The 9645-nt window shown below is 38.0% G+C and overlaps 1 non-coding gene across 1 annotated transcript; it reads right to left on the bottom strand.

The window, feature by feature from the left end:
• Window positions 1-2981: 2981 nt before the first annotated feature.
• LOC148574302 (small nucleolar RNA R71) lies at window positions 2982-3088 on the bottom strand. The gene has a single exon (XR_015905783.1). It is a non-coding gene; the product is annotated as a small nucleolar RNA R71 (small nucleolar RNA).
• Between the last annotated feature and the right edge of the window lie 6557 nt (window positions 3089-9645).

Raw genomic sequence — 9645 nt, 5'->3', positions numbered from 1 at the left:
AACTATTAACAAAAGAAAAGAAAAATTGCTCAATCTAGTTAACTTCCAATTGGAGAATTGTCAATCGAAAACCAATCCCCGGCAACGGCGCCATAAACTTGATGAGCATAAACTTGTTATGCTACGATTTAGGAAATTGCACGATCGGCAAAATTCCTTCCGGCAAGTGCACCGGTTATCGTCAAGTAAAAACTCACAATAGAGTGAGGTCGAATCCCACAAGGATTGGTTGAGTGAGCAATTCAGATTAGAAGTGTGTTCTAGTTGAGCGGATTCAAGATTTAGATGAGAATTGCGGAATGTAAAATTGGCGGGAAAAGTAAATGACAAGAAATTGAAATGGCGGAATCTTAAATTGCATGAATTAAAGAGCAGAATGTAAATTGCTGAAATTAAAAGGGAATGGGGGTGATTGCAAGAATTGAGTTGCAGAATGTAAAGAGAAATTGGAAATCAGAAATGGGGAATTCATTGGGTGTTAGGAGATATTGAGATCTCCGAATCAAAACATGTATATCTCTTCCTCAACCAATGCGTTCATTAAATTTTGCTTGGCAATCTTATATGATTGGATCCCAATCCCTTGGCTCACCAATTCTCTCTAAAAACAAACAAATTCCCAATCCCTTGGTTTAAATGTTCATAAGAAGAGATGATGCTCGATCACTGATTATACCACACAGTTTCATGAACCACAATTTGGTAGGATTACATGTCACAATATCCATCCAAACCCCAATCCAATTCACTGTGAGAAAGCTTCTCTAGCATGAATCCTCCATTCCTTTCCCAAGGTTCCGAAGGATTCCAATTATGGGTAGTTTCTTTCCCAAGACAACTACCCAATGGAATTAGAACGAGAAGCTTTCTAACAAAATTCAAGAGAAAAGATTGAAGAAGAAGATAAACTATTATTGATTCATTGAATTACAATAGAGCTCCCTAACCCAATGAAAGGGGTTTAGTGAGTCATAGCTCTGAATTCAACTACAAAGATATGAAAACTAGCTAAAAATGAAAAGGTAAAAGTTCCAAAAGTCCCCCCGTCTTCACTTAAATTCTATCCTATTTATACACTTTCTATATTGAGCTTCTGTTGTGTTTCTTGGGCTTTGAGGCCTCTCCCTGCTTTCCTTTTGCCTTGGGTTTATGATCCATAATCTTGATGAGGCTGTTGATCCAAATTCTGTAACATTCATTGAGCTAACTTAGTGATAATCAAATGATGACACATGACTCAATAAATTGAAATTTCAAACTCATCAATCCTTCAGGCCCAATCCCATAAACCATGATATTCAATTGGGTTTCATACCAGAGTAAGTTTAAGTTAATGTTTGTGCTCAAAGACTAACTTAAACCGCAATATTTTTGGCCCAGAAACCTTTTCCAAGAGTGGCGTTTAAGTTGCAGTTTAAGCTTAAACTGCAGCTTAAACGCCAGACACTTCCAGTGAGGCCTTTTGTAGAAGCACGTTTAAGCTTCAGTTTAAGGTTAAACTGAAGCTTAAACGTGGAAATGGAAGAAGGCAGCCCTGGAGAGTCATGTAGTCGAACACGTTTAAGCTTCAGTTTAAGGTTAAACTGAAGCTTAAACGTGGATATAGGAAGGGCAGCCCTGGAGGTCGAACACGTTTAACCTCCAGTTTAAGGTTAAACTGGAGGTTAAACGTGGAAATGGAAGGAGGCATCCTGGAGGTCGAACACGTTTAACCTCCAGTTTAAGGTTAAACTGGAGGTTAAACGTGGAAGCTTAGAATGGTAGCCCTGGAGGTGTCGAACACGTTTAAGCTCCAGTTTGAGGTCAAACTGGAGCTTAAACGTGGAAATGGAGAGAGCAACCCTGGAGGAGAAAACTTGGTCGAACACGTTTAAGCTCCAGTTTGAGGTCAAACTGGAGCTTAAACGTGGAAATGGCTCCCTGGTGCTTTTCCCATTCTGGCGTTTAACCTCCAGTTTAAGGTTAAACTGGAGGTTAAACGTGGAACTCTTTCCTGAGTGGCATTCTCATTCTGGCGTTTAACCTCCAGTTTAAGGTTAAACTGGAGGTTAAACGTGGAAATGCTTCTTTGGTGAGTCTTTCATTCTGGCATTTAACCTCCAGTTTAAGGTTAAACTGGAGGTTAAACTTCAATTCCAGCATTTCTTAGCCTTCCTGATTCTGGCGTTTAAGCTCCAGTTTAGGCTTAAACTGGAACTTAAACTCCACATATGATATTCAAGCTTCCTTTATTGATTTTGTTGCTTCCTTGCTTAGCCTCTTCTTCCCTGAAATCATCCAAACAATTGCATCAAAGTCTTGCAAAATTTCATGAGAAATCTTCCATTCATAGCATTCAAGTAATATAACTAAAACTCATGGAATTTGCATTAAAATCATACTGTTTGGATGGTTCATTGCTTTGTTCTTCATTTAACCATTTTTGGTTACTTTAAGCTCAAGAAAATGCATAAAACAACTAAAACTAACAGAAAAATGCTAGTGAAACTAGCCTAAGATGCCTTGGCATCACGTTTGCAACAAGCAAGACTTTACAAGGCTGCAGAATCCACTATGGATCATAATAATGCTGTTGATGCCAACATGGAAAATCTGAATGGGAATGAGCAACCTAGGAGAGTGCTTGGCTCTTACTCTGCTCCTACTACAGATCTTTATGGAAAAAGCATTGTGATGCCTCCTATAACTGCGAAAACTTTGAGTTGAAGCCACAATTGGTCACCCTGGCATAACAAAACTGCCAGTGTCATGACCTTCCCCAAGAAGACCCAAATCAATTTATTTCTAATTTTCTGCAGATTTTTGATACTGTGAAGACAAATGGAGTGAACCCTGAAGTGTACAAACTCATGCTCTTACCGTTTGCTCTGAGGGATAGAGCAAAGCTATGGCTAGATTCCCAACCCAAGGAGAGTTTGGATACTTGGGACAAGGTTGTTACTGAGTTTCTTACTGAATTTTTCCCACCAAAGAAGCTGACTAAGCTTAGAGTGGAGGTTTAGACTTTCAGGTAGAAGGATGGTGAAACTCTTTATGAAGCTTGGGAGAGATACAAGCTACTGACTAGGCAATGCCCTCCGGACATGTTCTCCAAATAGACCCAACTAGATATCTTTTATGAAGGCTTGGGTGAAATGTCCAAGATGTGCCTAGATAATTCTGCATGTGATTCATTGCACAAGAAGAAGACACTGGAGGAGACTATTGAGCTGATTGAATTGGTTGCTAGCAACCAATATTTATACTCATCTAATAAGAATCCTGTGAACTCTGAGGCTCTTCAGAAGAAGGGTGTTATGGAAGTAGATGCTCTTAACGCTATTCTTGCTCAGAACAAGCTTATGTCTCAGCAAATAAATCTACTTACTCAAGAGATGGGTCGAATGCAAGTCTCAGCTATCAACACCCAAAATCCACCTCAAGAGGTCTCTTATGACATGACAGGTAATTTTGTGCAAAATGATAATTATGATTATGCTCAATCCTCTTCTGAATAAGTCAATTACATGGGGGGTGGTCCTAGAATTCCCAATAATGATCCATATTCTAAGACATACAATCAGGGGTAGAGAAATCACCCAAATTTTAGGTAGAGGGACCAACCTCAGAGACCTCAAAATCTCAATAATAATTCTCAGGGCGGCTTTCAACAGAATAATCACAGTAACTGCCAATTCCAATATCAGCAACAACAACCACCTCCGTAGGTAAATTCTCAATCCCAACAAGATTCTAATTGGGAGATGATGAGGAGTTTTATGCAGGAACCAGAGCCTCCATTAGAAACTTGGAGGTGAAAATGGGCCAGCTGAGCAAGCAAATACCTGAGAGGTCTGCAGGTACATTTCAGAACTTGGAGATTCAGATGGGTTAATTAGCCACAAAAATTAATGAAATTGATCAGAGGACCACTAATAGCCTTCCTGGTAACACAATTCCAAATCCAAGAGAGGAATGCAAGGCTATCACCTTGATAAGTAGACAAGTGGCAAGTACGGAAGCACAAGTTAATGAGGAGCCAATTGAGAAAGAAGCTCCAGAGGAGAAGAAGGAAGAAGTAGAGCACGTACCTCCAAAGCGTCTCTTGACACTTATCCTATATTGCCAAAGGCTCCTGAGTACAAACCTAAAATGCCATATCCTCAAAGACTTCAAAAGGAGACCAAGGACAACCAGTTTTCAAAGTTATTGGAAGTCTTCAGAAAGTTGCAAATCAATATTCCTTTTGCTAAAGTTTTGGAGCAAATGCCTCTCTATGTCAAGTTCATGAAGGAGTTGTTGTCAAAGAAGAAGCCTTTAAAAGGAGATGAGACAGTGGTCCTGACTAAGGAATGTAGTGCCATCATTCAAAATAACTTACCAAGGAAGATGCCGGATCCAGGGAGCTTTAAAATTCCATGTACCATTGGGAGCACAACCTTTGAGAAAGCCCTATGTGATCTGAGAGCAAGCATAAATCTAATGCCCTTATCTGTGATGAATAAGCTACAAATCCAAGAAGCACAACCCAAAAGGATAGCATTATAGATGGAAGATAAATCTATAAAGCCTGCATACAGATTAGTAGAGAATGTCTTGGTCAAAGTGGGTAAGTTCTTCCTCCCAGCAGCTTTTGTGATTCTTGACACAGGGGAGGATGAGAATGCCTCTATAATTCTAGGAAGACCATTCCCAGCCACTGGAAGAGCTCTGATTGATGTGGAAGAAGGTGAATTAGTGCTTAGAGTGCATAATGAGCAACTAGTCTTTCATGTCTTCAAAGATATACATTCAGCAGGTGAAGAAGAGAGGTGCATGCAGAATGAGCTTATTAATCCAAACCTTCAAGAACCCCCTGATGATGCACAGCAGAAATTGTAGCTCAAACCTCCTTTTGTGACAAGCAATAAAATTCCTCCTGACATCAAACCTAAGTTTGGTGTCGAGAATGCATCATCCACCAAGGCAGAGGTTCCCAAAAAGAAGAAAGTACCCAGGGGATAGAGAAACAAAAAGATTCCCACTGAAGACTTCTCCCCACGAATGAAGGTGGTGTTGACTAGCAATCCAGTGTTTACTTATACAGTAAATAGAATCCTCTCTCTGGAGCATATTGAGCTACTTTATGGGGACACAGGGAAAAGATTCACAGTGAGGGGTGAAGAGCTGAGTCCCTATGATCCTCCTCCTTAGAGGAGCTGACCGTCAAGCTAGTGACGGTAAAGAAGCGCTTGTCGGGAGGTAACCCGATGTTTTCGTATCCTTTAGTTTGATTTCAGTTGGTTTAATTTTGTTCTTTTTTTAGTTTTCATTGAGTTCTTCTTGTTTTTCCTTTGTTTTATGTGAGTTTAGATCATTCAGAGTTATTGAAACAGAAACAGATTCCTAAATACAGAGCTACGAACGTTAGGAGAGGAGTATACTGATTCCGAAGAGTTGACGCCTAACTTGACAATTTCAAGTTAGGCACCACATACTACGTGTAGTAGGATACGCATCAAGAATGATTTCACTCTGGAAGGCCTGCGCCTAACTTGATAATTCTCAAGTTAGGCGCAAGACATGACAACTCAAGGCGAGTTAGGCGTAGAGGAAACCAAGTTAGGCGCCCTGCACGTTAGTCCACTCGGGAGGGCCTGAGTTAGGCGCAACGTTTTTCAAGTTAGGCGCAGAGAATGCTTCTACTCTCGGGAGGGTCCAAATAAGGCGCAGCAAAGAAGGGCGTGACACCAAGTTAGGCGCAAGGCCTTGATTATTGATTCAAGTTAGGCACCCCTTTGGTGAAAGCATTCAAGTAAGGCGCTGAGTGTAGCTTCCTGCCTTAAGTTAGGCACAGGGCAAGCTCAAGTTAGGCGCAGCCTAACTCCCAAAGTCCCTACCCCACCTTATTACCGATCAAATCTAAACCAAATCTTGTCCCCACTCCCATCACAAACCATTCCAATCACCCCATATCCTCTCCTTATATATATATTAATATATATAACCCCCCATTCCATATATATATTTATAACGTATATAATCCACCCCATCCCCTTATATATACAGATATACTTCCCCCCCTTTAAATATATATATATATATATATATATATATATATATATTAAATAAGTATATAAATAAATAACATAAATACATAAATAAATAATTATATGTATGTCTATATAAAAAACAAAAAGAAAACAAAATAAAACAAAAAAACAAAAAAAAATAGGTTTTAATTTTTATCTATCTTGCCCTTTTATCATTGTATTCTTCTTTTGCAATAATATTTGCTTTTACTCCTTCGTACGTCTTTTCATGTCCCTCCCTATTTTCAGTTTTTCTTTGCTTGAGGACAAGCAAACTTTTAAGTTTGGTGTTGTCACTTCGCTTGTGACTTTTCTGTTTATTTTAAGGGCACCAAAATGAGGCGAATCATCTTCACGGAGGAGCACAGCCTGAAGAATGAGACGGCCACTAGGATAACTGAGGTGGTTGAGTTCCTTTTATTCTATATTTCCTCCCATTCTTATTATGTTAAATTCCTATTTTCTGCTATTTTACTTTGTTTCTGCATGTTCCTTTGTTATTTTAATTCCTAGGTTCTAGTTAAATTAGTTATTTTTATTCTGTTATTCGTTTTTAATTCTGAAAAGTGTCTCATGTATTGCTCACTGAGCTTGAATCCAAAAGAAAAAGAAGGAAAAGATGTAATGCATGAGAAATTGAGTTTATTTTTTAAGAGTAGTCTCATTTAATCAAATGTGGTGGTATTCTTTGCGATTCTGAATGTATGACATAAACCGTGCATGTTGAATTTGAATCAAGGAATGTTGATGTATAAGGAAAAGGAATTTAGAGAACTATTATGAATTTTAAAAAATTTGTAAAAGTTGATCCTTGAAGCAAAAGAAACAGCAAAGAAAAAAAAAGTATATAAAAGCAAGGTCCAAGGCTCTGAGCATTAATGACTAAGGAGGTCAGACATGATTAAAAGCTCAAAGAGTTGTTTCCCTAGTCATATTCTTGTGGTGTTCTTGTGTCAAGTAATCCTCGAGACAAAATATTTAGAGTCGAGATCAATTGCAATTAGCAGAGTATGCCAAAGGCTTTGAGCACCACTGTCTGGGAGTAGCTGAAAAAAAAATCAGAACTTCAAAAGAGTTCCCCAGTTAAGTGCTTGTGGTGTTCTTGTGTCGATTAACCCTTGAGATAGAACATTTAAAGTCACGGCTACGCTCAAAGTGCAAAGCACCAGTTAGTTGAGAATTTAAGGATATCTGTTGTGTTCAAGGATTAAATTAAAGTATAAAGATCAGAGAATTCATAATATGATCCGGATTCTAATTCCGAATGACATTGACATTCCTCTGATTCAAAGGAAAGTGAGATGCCAAAACTGTTCAGAATTGCAATAGATAAATCCCACTTTAAGAAGAGACATGAGCATAATTGAAATCTCACTTCTCACGCAAATTCACATCTTAACCTTGTATTAGTTTTGGTTGCTTGAGGACAAGCAACAATTCAAGTTTGGTGTTGTGATGCGTGAGCATCTTTCCTATATTTTCCTAGTGAATTTGCATTCAATTTGTTGAGTTTAGTCAAGAATTAATTATCTTTTAGCCACTATGGATGCTACTTTGAGTCGTGTACAATTCTATTTATTTTAGGTAGCATTCGACTAGATTTGATGGAGTTTCCACAGAAAAAGAGAAGAAGGTGAATGATGCTGTCAACCTTGACCTCTCTGTACTCATACCTGAATATCTCGAGATAACGAGATCCAATTGACGAGAATTCCAGTGGCATTGGAAACTTCAATTCTAGAGCTTTCTAACGATACATAATAGTCCATACTTCTCCTCCATCAATTCTGCAAAGACATTAACAAGCACGCACAAGGAGAGGCCACATTCCAAGTTAGGCGCCCAAATTGTCAAGTTATGGGCAAGACAAGAACAACAACACGCAACCATAGGCATGACTCCTCAAGTAAGGCGCAATGAACCCCCAAGTTACGCGCAGCACATGAGAGCAACATACTCTTCCTTACTGCACCCTTCAAGTAAGGCGTGGCTTGTTGCCAAGTTAGGCGTGGTCCTTAATAAAGTTTAGTGGTCCCCGCGTTTACAAGGGTCGCGCGGATTGTTTTAATTAATTCTGATTTAAACTTTATTTTTATTTAAAAATAAGAAATATATTATTTTAGTTTTAGAAAATAGATTTTAAATTAATTAGGATTAGATATAAAAGAGAAAGGAAACTTCTCTTCTGGGGATAATTCCACCTCATTCCAATTTACAGTTTAAGAGAATCCTAATTTCCACTCTAAACCATGAGCAAGTAAACTCCACTGTTAAGGTTAGGAGCTCTGTCTATTGTATGGATTGATTCTATTATTTTTCTATTTTAATTCATGTATTGATTCATATAATTCAATAATTTTTTTCGTTCTTTATTTTATGAAATTGGGTGGAACGGAAGTATGACCCTCTTTCTAATTGAGTTCTTGTATAACATGGAAAGTTCTTTACTTGAACAACAGCTTGAAAATATATTCTCCTAAATTTCTAATTATCTACATTTAACAGGATACGTGACATATAATCCTCTTATATTTGGGTAATTAGGATTTCTGTGGCATATAACTAGAATTGAACTTCACCCTCTAATTGGAATTAATTGACCAAGGAATTGGCGGTTGATGAGAGTTAGAAAAGACTAAAAAGGTCTAAGGAATTAGGGTTTAGTCACATATGGTTTGCCATGAATTAAATCTTGCATGATTAAAATAGTTAGTAAGAAAAGTCAATCAGGAAAATAGATAACTCTGAAGCCTTAACTGTTTCTCCATATATTATTTTCAATTTATTTACTGCCTGCCTTCTGATATTTTGAATTTACTGTTTAATGCTTTTTGAACTCTCAAACACTATTTTCTGTTTGTCTAACTAAGTAAATCACTTAACCATTGTTGCTTAGTCCATCAATCCTCGTGGGATCGACCCTCATTCACTTGAGGTACTACTTGGTACGACCCGGTGCACTTGCCGGTTAGTTTGTGGTTATAAATTCCGCACCATACGCACAGGTTATTGTGCGTACACACACATGGTTGTGTGGTTCTTGTGTGTACGCACAGGTGGTTGTGTGCATGCACACTCTAATGTGTGCTTCTCCTTTGTTTTCTTCATATTTTCTCCCTCTTGCATGCTTTCCTTCCACTCTTATCAAGCCATTCTAACCTATTACACCTGAAATCACTCATCAAAACCATCAAGACATTGAATGGGATAAAAGTGGGATAAAAGTGATTAAATTAAGCACAAAATAGCATATTTTCACATTTAGGCTCAATTAAGAGAGAGAACACAAAAGTATGCCATTTGGATGAGTAAATGTTGGTTTAAGTGATAAAATCCATTCAAATCAAACCAAAATATATCGTCAAATATGGATTCATCAGTACAGTCATTATGAGTATAAAGTTCTATCCTTTGGACTAACTAATGCTCTTCCTATATTCATGGATTATATGAATCGGATTTTCCGTTCATATCTAGATCAGTTTGTGGTAGCTTTCATAGATGATATCCTCATCTATTCTAAGACAGAGGAAGAACAAGAAGAGCATCTCAGGATTGGATTGCAGATACTAAGAGCATGAAAGATGTATGCAAA

Source organism: Arachis ipaensis, chromosome B2 (genome assembly GCF_059453495.1).
Source record: "Arachis ipaensis isolate K30076 ecotype BB chromosome B2, ASM5945349v1, whole genome shotgun sequence".
Taxonomy (NCBI): Eukaryota; Viridiplantae; Streptophyta; class Magnoliopsida; order Fabales; family Fabaceae; genus Arachis; species Arachis ipaensis.
The sequence above is the reverse complement of the archived record's forward strand: the minus strand, read 5'-3'. Positions and strand labels throughout refer to the sequence as shown.